The sequence below is a fragment of the Phocoena phocoena genome, chromosome X (assembly GCF_963924675.1).
Source record: "Phocoena phocoena chromosome X, mPhoPho1.1, whole genome shotgun sequence".
In the NCBI taxonomy this organism is placed as follows: Eukaryota; Metazoa; Chordata; class Mammalia; order Artiodactyla; family Phocoenidae; genus Phocoena; species Phocoena phocoena.
In genome coordinates, this window is record NC_089240.1 from 127513151 (window position 1) to 127524415 (window position 11265).

An 11265-nucleotide genomic window follows, 5' to 3' on the forward strand; every position below is an offset into this window, starting at 1 on the left:
GGAGGCGCCAAGCCTTGGGACCTCAGGCCCTCAGTGCGCGTGGCTATTGGTGCTTCCGTAGCAAAGCCCCTCCTCACGTGCTCTTCTGATCCAACCACTTTCCCTGTAAAGAGACGTCTAGAACGTTCTCCCTCATCTTCCTGGGGCTTCCGGGAGCAGCCGGAAACGCACGTGGCGTTCGCACAGAGTGCCTGGGACAGTCGGCAGCACAGTTCCTGGCTGCTCTGCTGAGACGAGCTCTTCAGCCCCTCGTGAGCGGGACTCCGGAGCCATCCACAGAGTCAGAGCAAGTCAGGAGACAGGCGGGGGCTTTGCCGGGGGCTGGACTCCGCAGGTACCGGGGGCCCTGGGAAGGAGTGGAGGTCGGGGGAGGGCTACGGGCTGCTCGGTTGGGAGTGGGGGAGCGGCGGCGGAGGGTAGCGGGCTGAAGGGGGGCTGAGGGAAGGGTCCCCCAGTGAGCGGGTCAGAGGGGAGGACTGCTGGCTTCCGGGGTGGCTGGTGGGGGGCGTTCTGGAGTCGGGGTGCAGAGGGTGGGGCTAATGGCTAAGCGTGGGTGGGGGGCCGGAGCGGAGGGCTTGCTGCCGGTCGGGTGGGGCCGGCTTTGGGGCCAGAGGAGAGGATGACTGGCTGCGGGGGTGGGGAGCACGGGACGGGCGGGCCTCACCCCCCACCCCCCACCCCCGGGGCCGAGACCGGAAGGGAGGGCTAACGGCTCCTGCGTGTGGCGGGAGGAAGGGGGAGCTACTCCTGGCTGAGGCGGGGGTCGATGGGGAGGACTCCCGGGCGCGGGTGTGGTAGGCATTAGGAGAGCTCCCGCCAGGGTGGGGCGTGGGGTGGGGGGGAGGACGCTCGTGGCAGTTAGGGGGCTCGGGTGGGCGGGGGCAAGACGGGTGGGCTGTGCGTCTGGGGTACGAGAAGCGAGAGCCCCCGGCGCTGAGTGTGCTCGGGGGAGGACTCCCCGGTGTGGGGAGGTGAGAGAGGCAGTCTGGCCCGTACGCATGGCGGGGCGCCCGGCTTCCAGGGCCCATAGCGGAGCGCCCCCAGCTGCTGGGTGGGGGAGGGTGTATGGAGGGGATGCAGTGCGAGGGGCCGGGGAGGAGCCGCCTGGCCACGGGGGGCGTAAGTGATGCTGAGAGGGGGAGGCGCTGGGGCTGCTGTGATCTGGTGGAGGCTGTTGGCCATGGCAGATGGATTTGTGGGGGTCCAGGGAGGGGCTCTGGCCCACTGCATGAGGCATCGAGAGCTTCAGGTCGCCTCTGTCCGGGTGGCACAGGAATTGCAGAGGTGGGTGGGCAGGGCAAGGCCCTGGCCTCCACACAGAGTACACAGATTCCTTACGAGGGTGCTTTGCACATTCACCCGGACGCGCCGTACCAGAGTTGTAAAAATGTCTCCATAAATTTAGCAGTATTGCAAGTTTACATGATAAGTTTTCTCATCACGGGGGAATTTTATTTGATGGTACTAATGATAATATATCTTCAAATATTGGGAAACCCATGGATCAAAGAAAAAAATCACAGAGGGACTTAGAAAATATTTCAACGTGAATACTAAAAAAGCACAACTTACCAAAATTAGTGGGAGGCAGCAAAAAGCGACAGGAGGAAACTGCATTCCTCTAAATGCTTCTGTTAGAAAAGAGTCAGGACATAAAATCAGTGAGCTAACAGTCCATGTAGAGATGCTAGAAGAAGAAGAGCAAAGGAAACATAAAATGAAGTAATAAGAGAGCTAAGAGAGGAAATCAGTGATAGAAAGCAAATTATGGACACGACGAACAAAGCCATGTGCTTCTTTCAAAAGAGCAAGGAAACCGAGAAAGTCCTAGAACGATGAATCACGGAAAAATAGAAAGAACGCTGATCACCAATATGAGGAATGAGAGAGGGCCAACGTTACGGATCAGATGTACATTAAAAAAGGGGATATAGGGGAATATTATGGGATATTATGGAAATGTTTATGCTAACAAATTGGAAGACTTGAAAAATTCCTTGGGAAAAAGGCAGTTTCCTAAAACTGAGACCAGAAATGTAGAAAAGGTGACGAGCCTTCTATCTGTCTTTTTTTAAAAAATTATTTTATTTTATTTTATTATTGTTTCTTGAGTCGTCCGCAACAAGTGCTCTTTTGTTATTATTTTTAAATTTTATTCTTTCTTTTGGCTGCGTTGGGTCTTTGTTGCTGCGCGCGGGCTTTCTCTAGGTGCAGCGAGCGGGGGCTACTCTTCGTTGCGGTGCGCAGGCCTCTCATCACGGTGGCTTCTCTTGTTGCAGAGCACGGGCTCCAGGCATGTGGGCTTCAGTAGTCGTGTCACGTGGACTCAGTAGTTGTGGCTCGTGGGCTCTAGAGCGCTGGGTCAGTGGTTGCGGCGTGTGGGGTTAGTTGCTCCGCGGCTTGTGGGATCTCCCCGGACCAGGGATCGAACCTGTGTACCCTGCACTGGCAGGTGGATTCTTAACCACTGTGCCACCAGGGAAGTCCCTAGCCTTCTATCTTGTAAATAAATGTAATTTATAAAAAAAGTTTCCTAAAGTCAAACAAACCAAACAGGGCAGGGAGGTGCTCCAGGCTGCTGCTGTGAGGGGCACTAGGGTGGCCTGTGTGGCACAAACATGATCCTCTCCTCTTTGCACCCACAGGCCGATTCCCACACTTCAGCAGCCTGTGCACACTTGTTTGATCGCTTCCCCCCACCCTCAGGTCCTCGAAGATGGCGATGGCTCTGGCGGTATTGCGGGACTGGTGCAGGTCGATGGGCGTGAACGCTCAGCGATCTCTGCTCATCCTGGGAATCCCAGATGACTGCAAAGACCAGGAGTTCCAGGAGGCTGTGCAAGCTGCCCTGCGTTCCCTGGGCAGGTACCGAGTGCTGGGCAAGGTCTACAGAAAGGAGCTGGGGTCGAGTGTTGCCCTGGTCGAGTTTGCTGAGTGTTTAAGTCGAAGCTTGCTCCCCCGCCAAATACCAGGCAAGGGAGGGCCCTGGACTGTGGTCTGCCTGCCCCAGGCCCCTGATGCTGATTCACAGGATAGACCCAATTTCCCTGAGCAGCCCCAGAGACAAGCAGTGGTTGGCAGGGCAGGTGAGGCAGGAACTGCAGGTCACTCAGGAACTGCAGGGGAGGAGGAAGCTGCAGGGGAGGCGGGAGTCGCAGGTATGGAGGGAGACACAGGTGAGGAGGAAGGCTTAGGTGTGGAGGGAGCTGAAGGTGAGGAGGGAGGTGCAGGTGAGGAGGGAGCTGCAGGTGAGGAGGGAGCTGAAGGTGAGGCAGGAGCTGCATGTGAGGAGGGAGGTGGAGGTGAGAGAGGTGCAGGTGAGGAGGGAGGGGCAGGTGAGGAGGGAGCTGCAGGTAAGGCAGGAGATGCAGGTGAGGAAGGAGCTGCAGGTGAGGAGGGAGCTGCAGGTGAGGAAGGAGATGCAGGTGAGGAAGGAGCTGCAGGTGACGAGGGAGCTGCAGGTGAGGCAGGAGATGCAGGTGAGGAAGGAGCTGCAGGTGAGGAGGGAGCCTCAGGTGAGGCAGGAGCTGCAGGTGGGGAAAGATCTGAGGGTCGAGCAGGAGCTGAAGGTGAAACAGGAGTGTCAGATGAGGAAGGAGCTGCAGGTGACGACGGAACCTCAGGTGAGGCAAGAGATGCAGGTGAGGCAGGAGCTGCAGGTGAGGAAGGAGCTGCAGGTGAAGCAGGAGATGAAGGTGAAGCAGGAGCTGAGTCAGATGAGGAAGGAGCTGCAGGTGAGGAAGGAGCTGCAGGTGCGGAAGGAGCTGAGGGTGAAGCAGGAGCTGAAGGTGAAGCAGGAGCTGAGTCAGATGAGGAAGGAGCTGCAGGTTACAGAAATGTTGCAGGCGTGGCAGGACTTCTGAGTATGGCAGGACCCACGGGCGAGGCAATGACTGCGCCTGAGGAAGCAGTTGTGACAGCGGCAGGCGCCATGGGTGAGGCAGGGCCCGGGACCCAGCAGTGGAGGCAGGCCTTGCAGCCCCTGCTAGACAGCATGGGCTACCAGGAGCTGGGAACCTTCTCTGGGATGGAAGAGCCGGGCCACGGGGAAGAGTCCTCTGAGAGCTGGCTGGAGCAGGCCAACGACATGCTGCACCTGTGGCGCCACGTGTCTGAGAGGGAGAGGAGGAGGAGGCTGGTGGAGAGCTTGCGCGGCCCCGCGCTGGACCTCCTGCGCGGCCTCCTGGCGGAAGATCCCGAGCTGGCTGCCCAGGACTGCCTGGCCGCGCTGGTGCAGGTGTTTGGGAACAAGGACCCCCGGGGGAGTGCTCGGCTGAAGTTCGTGACCTGTGCCCAGCGGCCCCAGGAGACTCTCTCTGCGTACGTGATGCGCCTGGAAGGCCTGCTGCAGTCGGCCCTGGAGAAGGGGGCCATCCACCCGGCCATGGCGGACCAGGCGCGCGCCCGGCAGGTGCTGATGCGGGCCCGGCTGAACGACACGCTCCGGGACACGCTGAGGACGATGCGGCTGATGAGGAGGCCTCCCGGCTTTGCGGGGATGCTGCGGCTCATCCAGAAGACCGAGGCCCGGGAGGCCGACCCGGCTAGCAGGGAGCACTTCCCAGGGCAGGAAGAGGCCCGTGTGGACGTTGGAGGCCTGGCAGCAGCCGCCCAGGCCGCCGCGGCCCATGAGGCCATCACCGCAGGCACCACTGCACATGGCACCAAGGCCTCCCCGGCCGGTGAAGATACCACCGCCCAGGCCGCCCGTTCCAAGGAAGGGAGCGCCGAGGACCACCCGGCACGTGAGGAGGCCAGTGGGGCAGTTGCCGGCACTGCCAAGGCTGGCGAGGCGGGCCCTGAAGACCATGGTGCCGCCAGGGCAGCCCCTGGCCCTGGGGAGACCAGCAAGGCATCCGCGGCCACTCAGGAAGACGGAAGTGCTGCCGCCCCTGCGGGCCTAGGTCAGGCAGGACCCTCAGATGCCCCCAGAGTCCCCATGCCTGGCCGGATGGGCAGTGCTTCCCCGGTGGCCCCAGGAGGTCCTGGCTGGGAGCCAGAGGGCCTCACCCAGGCAGAAGGCCAGGAGGCCGAGGAGAGCCCCGAGGAGGGGCTCAAGCCCATCCCAGAAGAGCCGGGAAATGAAGACGGGGCTGCAGAGATGAGCCCCCCGGGGTCCACCTCGGGCCAGTAGGCTCAGCAGGTCCCGGGGCCCCCAGGCTTGGAGGCAGGGGGAGGCCAGGCCCGGCAGCCTACTGGCCCCATATTAGGGGCTACTCAAGGTGCCTGGGCCTCCCTCCTGAGAGGGGACCCCTATTCGTCATCCCCTGGGGCAGGTTGCTCCCTGTACTGGCAAGCCCAAATGTGTCCCTGTAGGCCCCAGAGGGACCCAGGTGTCAAGGAAGCCCCCAGCCCCCGCTCCCCTCCCCCCAACACACACACCCTAGCCATCGACCCCCCCCCCCCCCCGCAGAGCCCTGAGGTGCGCCACGTGCCAGCCAAGGCTCTGGTCTCTGTGGGCCAGTGTCATGAGCTCGACGTGTGCTTTCTGGGCATAGATTCAGGCCCAGCGCTGCCTGTTGTTGTGGAAATGTGCGTGTGTTCTCCTCTGAGCAGTTCCCCCAAGCCCTGCGCGGCGTGGAGACCCCGAGCCCAGTCCCAGGAGCCGGCGGGAAGGACGGGATGGACGAGGTCACAGCCAGCACCCACCCCAGGACCTGGGATCCCACCTGGGACCTTGGGAAGGAAGACCTTGACCGGGGCTGCAGGAGGTATGCGGGAGGCCCCCCAGGGCTTGTGTTCTGCTGGGCCATCCCGTTGTTCCTCGGGACTCCACGTCCCCGGCTCGGTGGCGCGCGCCCTGCTGTGGGACTGTCCTGTGGCCGCCATAGGGCAGGGCCGGGCCCCGGGCATGTGGGCCAGAAATGGAGGGTCTGCCCTGCGGGGAGCGGGCATGGCCGGCGCCCATCTTCCTGGCGAGAGGCCACCCGCGGGGCCCTCAGGAAGGGAGACTGTGGGGAGACGGAGGGCCGCCGGGTGGGGTGTAGCGGAGGCACCGTTTTGAGGACCCTGGGGGGAGGGCCGGGACCCGTGGGCTCCGGTGGCCGTTAGAAGTTCCTCTGTGTGTTGTTATGCCCTCTGTTCAATGGTTTCAGTCAATGTTTCTGTTTAATAAATTTCCCTGAACGTTTCATCTGAGTCTGGCCTCTGCTGTGGGCAATGGAGGGAAAGGGCTGCTGCGGGTGAGGGCGGGGGTCCAGAGTCCGATTCCTGCTCAGCACCCATGGGACACCTCTCCAGGGAGAGGGTAAGGTAGGCACTTTGCAGACCCAGACGTCGTGAGGGTTTTTCTTCCAGTTCACAGGTGAATTGTAAAGTTTTAGCGCCCTTGACTGTGGGCCGCGTCTCGGACGATGCTCGTGCTTGAAATCATGGGTGCTGTGCACGGCCCGGAAGGCCAGGGGACACACAGGAGGACCTCTGACCTCGTGGGCCACACGTGGGTCCGTGCACGTCTGCCTGGCCCGGGGGCTCCGGGACCAGAAGGCCGTGCCCGGTTTGCACGAGCGCTCGGCCCGTGGCTCTGCACCCGTGCACGAGTGTCTTCGTGCCCCCTGCGATGACGGGCGTGAAGCAGGAGGCTGACGTGCTGACGGGCCTGCCCTTTATGATGTCACTTGCTGGCTGGGCTGTGATGTCACCCCCGAGCCACCGGAGCACTTCTGTGAGGGGCTGAGCGGGAGTGTGAGCCCAGGGTGCTGCCGGCCGCGCTGCACTGTCCCGTTTACGTGGCGGAGGGACACGCCGCGCTCCGCATGGCTGCGGACGAGAAGGGCCCCGCCGCGCTCCGCATGGCTGCGGACGAGAAGGGCCCCGCCGCGGGCAGGGCGCCCGGCTTCGGCGAGGCGCCTCTTCCTCCCGACACAGCGGTTCCGGCCCTCGGCTCAGGGAGCTGCACCCCCCCAGTCCCTCGCCCTGGACCAGCCCATGCCCGCGGGACACCCCGACCTCAGGCTGCTGCCTGGAGAAGCCGCTTTCCAGGATTTGACGGAAGAGCCTTTGTTGAAAGGGCCCCGCACCGCCTGCGAGGCCGTGTGGGAAGGCAGCCTGCTCTTCCACCCCTTTCCCAGGAAGCTGTGGACGATCGTCCACAGCAGTCGCTTTGCGTCCATTTGGTGGAATGAAGACGGGACTTGCATAGGCATCAACAGGCCGCTGTTTCAAAAGGAGGTTTTGGACAGGGACGGCCTAGACAAGGTGTTCAAGACAGAATGTATGAAGAGCTTCACCCGCCAGCTTAACTGCTACGGATTCCGCAAAGTGCACCAGGACATGCACACGTCCCTCTGCGTGACCAACCTGTCCACGAAGGAGCGGCCCGCCCACGTCCTGAGCGAGGTAAGGAGGGCGGGGGATGGCGGGGGAGGAGCCCTCTCCAGGGGCTGAGCCGCTGGGCCCGGGGGTGGGGGGCGGGTGCCAACCCCGGGGCCGCCTGGGACGGTGGCAGGCGTGTCGGGAGAGCTTCCTTTAAAGGTGGTACTTGGGGACCGGCGTGTCGGCCGGAGCTGGCAGTGCCGCGCGCTGTGTTGGGACGTTGTTATGGGGGGACCCGAAGCGTTCTCAGCACAGGGACGTCACTTCTCTCCCTCCTCCTTTTCCCTTTGGTGTGTCTGTGTGAGGTGATGCGTGTGAACTGGACCCCCTTGTGGTGATCGTTTCACAGCACACGCGGGCAAGGCGTCATCCTGTATTCCTGACACGTGGGCAGTGCCGCTCGTGCCTGACACGCAGTCACACCGGGGGACAAGAGGACACTGCTGCAACGCTGGCCCTTCCCGTCCTCCTGCTCGGGGACAGTGGCCCACCGGGGGGGAGGGGGGAGGTCTGTGTGCCCCCTCGACTCCCATAGCTCCAGAGCATCACTTGAGTGGGGGCGCAGGTCCCTTCCTGGGAAGCAGTCAGTGTCCCCGATCTGGCCCCTGGAGGTGCTGGCCAGGGGGAGATTCGGACACTTCCTTAGAAAGCTACCGAACCTTGTTGCAGTCTCGTACCTGCAAACGCCAAGTCCCCTTTCGTGGGCCTTGTACTCATACTAAGGGGCCATTTTCAGTCATTTTCCAAGGGCGAAAGGTGATGGTGAGTGAGCGAGTCTCGGGGATGTAAAAGCTGGGGCACAGCGTCCTGCTGGGACCGGGTCCCGCTTTCTCCAAAGAGGCCTTGGGTCGGCTGGAGGAGGGCGCCCAGGGGCCCAGCCAGGCGGCTGCTGCTTGCGAGCAACTCTTTTGTGACTCGGGGTTTCCTTTTCTCTCTCAACTGCGACCTCAGTTACACTTCTACCACAGTCCCCTGTTTCAGAGAGACTGCCCGCACCTCCTGGTGAGGATGAAGCCGAGAGTGCGCACTAAACCAGCATCCGGGCCGGTGGACGGCGAGCCGGCAGCCCCGGGGCACCTCCCGGCGCCCAGCGCCGCGGAGCCGCAGGACGGCCTCCCACCGTATCCTGAGCACATCCAGGGGACCCCGAGCCACCCGCAAGTCGACCATGCCTCCGACCTGGCCAGGACTGGCTCTGTCGCTCCGGCCCCTCCTCGGACAGCAGCCGAGCCCCCCGCGCCGGATCCCAACGCGCAAGTTCTGGTCCCTCTAGTCCCTGTCCTGGCAGAGGTGGCCCAGCCAGCCGAGGTCCCCTGGCTCTGCTGCTCCTGGCCTCCCGCCCAGATGAGTCCTCCCTGGCCCGTGCCGGGCCTGGCCGCCGCACCCCGCCAAGTCCTCAGCCTTCCCCCCCACCCCGCGCAGCTCCCGGGGGCCGCGCTGCTGCCTCTTGCGCACCCTGGATGCCTGAGGTGGCCGCCAGGCCTGCCGCCTCCCTGACCTTGATCCGTTGGCCGCTGAGCCACTTCTGCCATCGCTGCGTGGGCTCCCGCTCTTTCCTGGAATAGCCGGCCCCTCCAGGCAGGCCCACAGAGGACCCTGACCAGGCAGACCCTGCAGACACACGGAGGTGGTGACGCGGCCAGAACCTTGCAGGGCAATAAAGAGCACGGGGACTTGAGAGCGATGTTCCACCCAACACGTGTTTGGCGCCTCCGTCCTGGGCGTGGCTGAGCAGTTGATTCCCCTCAGCAGGAAACGATGACAGGTGACAGCCCACCCCCGGCACGGTGCGGGCACCTAGCAGACACCTGGAGAAGCCCCTCAGACGCCCTGTGTCCACTCACTAGAAAGACCCTTGAAGGGCTGGACAAGCACAAGGAAGGCCCTGGCACCCGCGGCTTCACAGTTGCAGGGGCATCGTGTCCAGCAGGGTCTCGATTTGACAGATGAGAAGAGCTCAGGCCTCCCCGGTCAGAGGTCTGAAAAGAGCCCTTCCTGTCCTGAGACGCACAGGTGTGGAGGTGACGGTCCCTGGCAGGGGCCTGCGGGTGTTCAGTTTGGGGGTGCTCTCTGGTGTCTGGACAGCAGGATTGAGGTTTGCTTTTCACTGCAGGTCCTGCGTCTGGAGACATTTTCCTGCTTCTCTTTTCCTTGCCTTTCGAGCTAAACACTTCAAGGGCGCCATGCTCCACCACCCTCTGGGCGCTGGGGTGTCGAGCTTATACTGCGAGTCCTTGTGGTCAGTGCCCAGTGGTGTGTACAGAGCACTGAAGGCCAGGGCACACCCCCAGCTCACAGCTGCTGCCTCCACGTGTGGGGGATGTGCTGGGGGACCTGGCCAGGACTCTGTGGCTGTCACAGCGATAGGGCGACATCCCCTTCCAAACACTGCTAAGAAGGGGGCGGGGAGCGGGAATTGCCTGGAGTTCCAGGGGTTAGGACTCTATGCTTTCACTGCGGTGGCCCGGGTTCAATCCCTGGTCGGGGATCTAAGATCCCCCAAGCCTTGTGGGGTGGCCAAAAACACAGAAAAAAAAAAAAGGTGGGTTGGGGGAGGAGGGGAAGTAGACCCAAGGTACCAGGAATGATCCAAGCACCAGTGCTAATCCCAAGGTGCATGTATTTGGAGATAGCACCCTTGGGGAAGTCAGTAAGGTTAAATGAGGTCACAAGGGTGGGACCCTAGTCCGACAAGAGCGGTGTCCTTTGGAAAAGAGGAAGAGACACCGAAGATCTCCCTCCCTCTCTCCCTCCCTCGCCCTCTCTTCCTCCCTCCCATCCTCCCTCCCTCTCTCTCCCTCTGTCCGTCTCTCTCTCCATCCCTCCCTCCCCCTCTGCCCCCCTCTCCCTGCTCCCTCCCTCTCTCTCTCTCTCTCCCCCTACCTTCCTCCCCCTCTCTCTTTCCCTCCCTCGCCACCCCTCCCTTTATCTCTCTCCCTCCCTCCCCCTCTCTCCCTCCTTCCCTGCTCCTTATCTCTCTCTCCCTTCCCTGTCTCTCCCTCCCTCCCCTCTTCCCTCTTGCCCTCCTTCCCTCCCCCTTCCCCTCTCTCTCTCCCTTCCTCCCTTCCCCTCTATCATTCCCTCCATCTCTCTCTCTCTCTCTCTCTCTCCTCTCTCCTTCACTCCCTACCGCCTCTCTCCCTCCCTCATTCCCCTTCTCTCTCTCCTTCCCTCCGTCCCTCTCTCTCTTGCTTTCGATTCCTCCCTCCATCCTGTGTCCCTCTCTCTCTCTCTCTCTCTCTCTCTCTCTCTCTCTCTCTCTCTCTCTCCCTCCCTCCCTCCCTCCCTCCCTCCCCCCAACCTGTGCAGGGAAGCAGCCAAGTGAGGGACCAAGAGAAAACCAGCTGTGTGCGAGCCAGGACGAGACGCCTTCCCTCACCTGGAACTGCACTTTCCAGCAAGTTGAGGTTGGACTTCTAGCCACCAGGACTGGGACCCAGTACATTTCAGTAGTTTTGGCCACCTCCTCTGTGGGACCTTGCTATGGCAGCTCTAAGCAGACTAGCACAGCCTGCTTTCATTATGGGTCCAGCGACCAGACAGCACCGCAGTAAGGGAATCACAGATTTGAACAGCACTGTGCAAAGACTAGGTCTCATGACATGTGTAGACTATTAGCCCCAAGAACAGAATAGACACGTGCTCGTCAAGCGTACCTAGAACGTTCTCCAGGGTACTCCACGTGTCAGGCCACACAGCATCCCCCAGTGAACTTAAGGGGATACAAACAAAAGGGCTGAAATCATACAAAGTACGTTCTCTGGCCAAAAGAGAGTGAAATTAGACCTCAATAACAGAAGGAAATGTGGGAAATCTGCAAAGAGAGGGAAATTGAGCCGTGCGTCCCCAAATACCCGCATTAGTCTGGGACGATGCCAAATCCCACGGCACAGGATGAGGGGCTGAAACAGCAGACACAGATTCTCACGGTGGTTCCGACCAGGAGGCCGA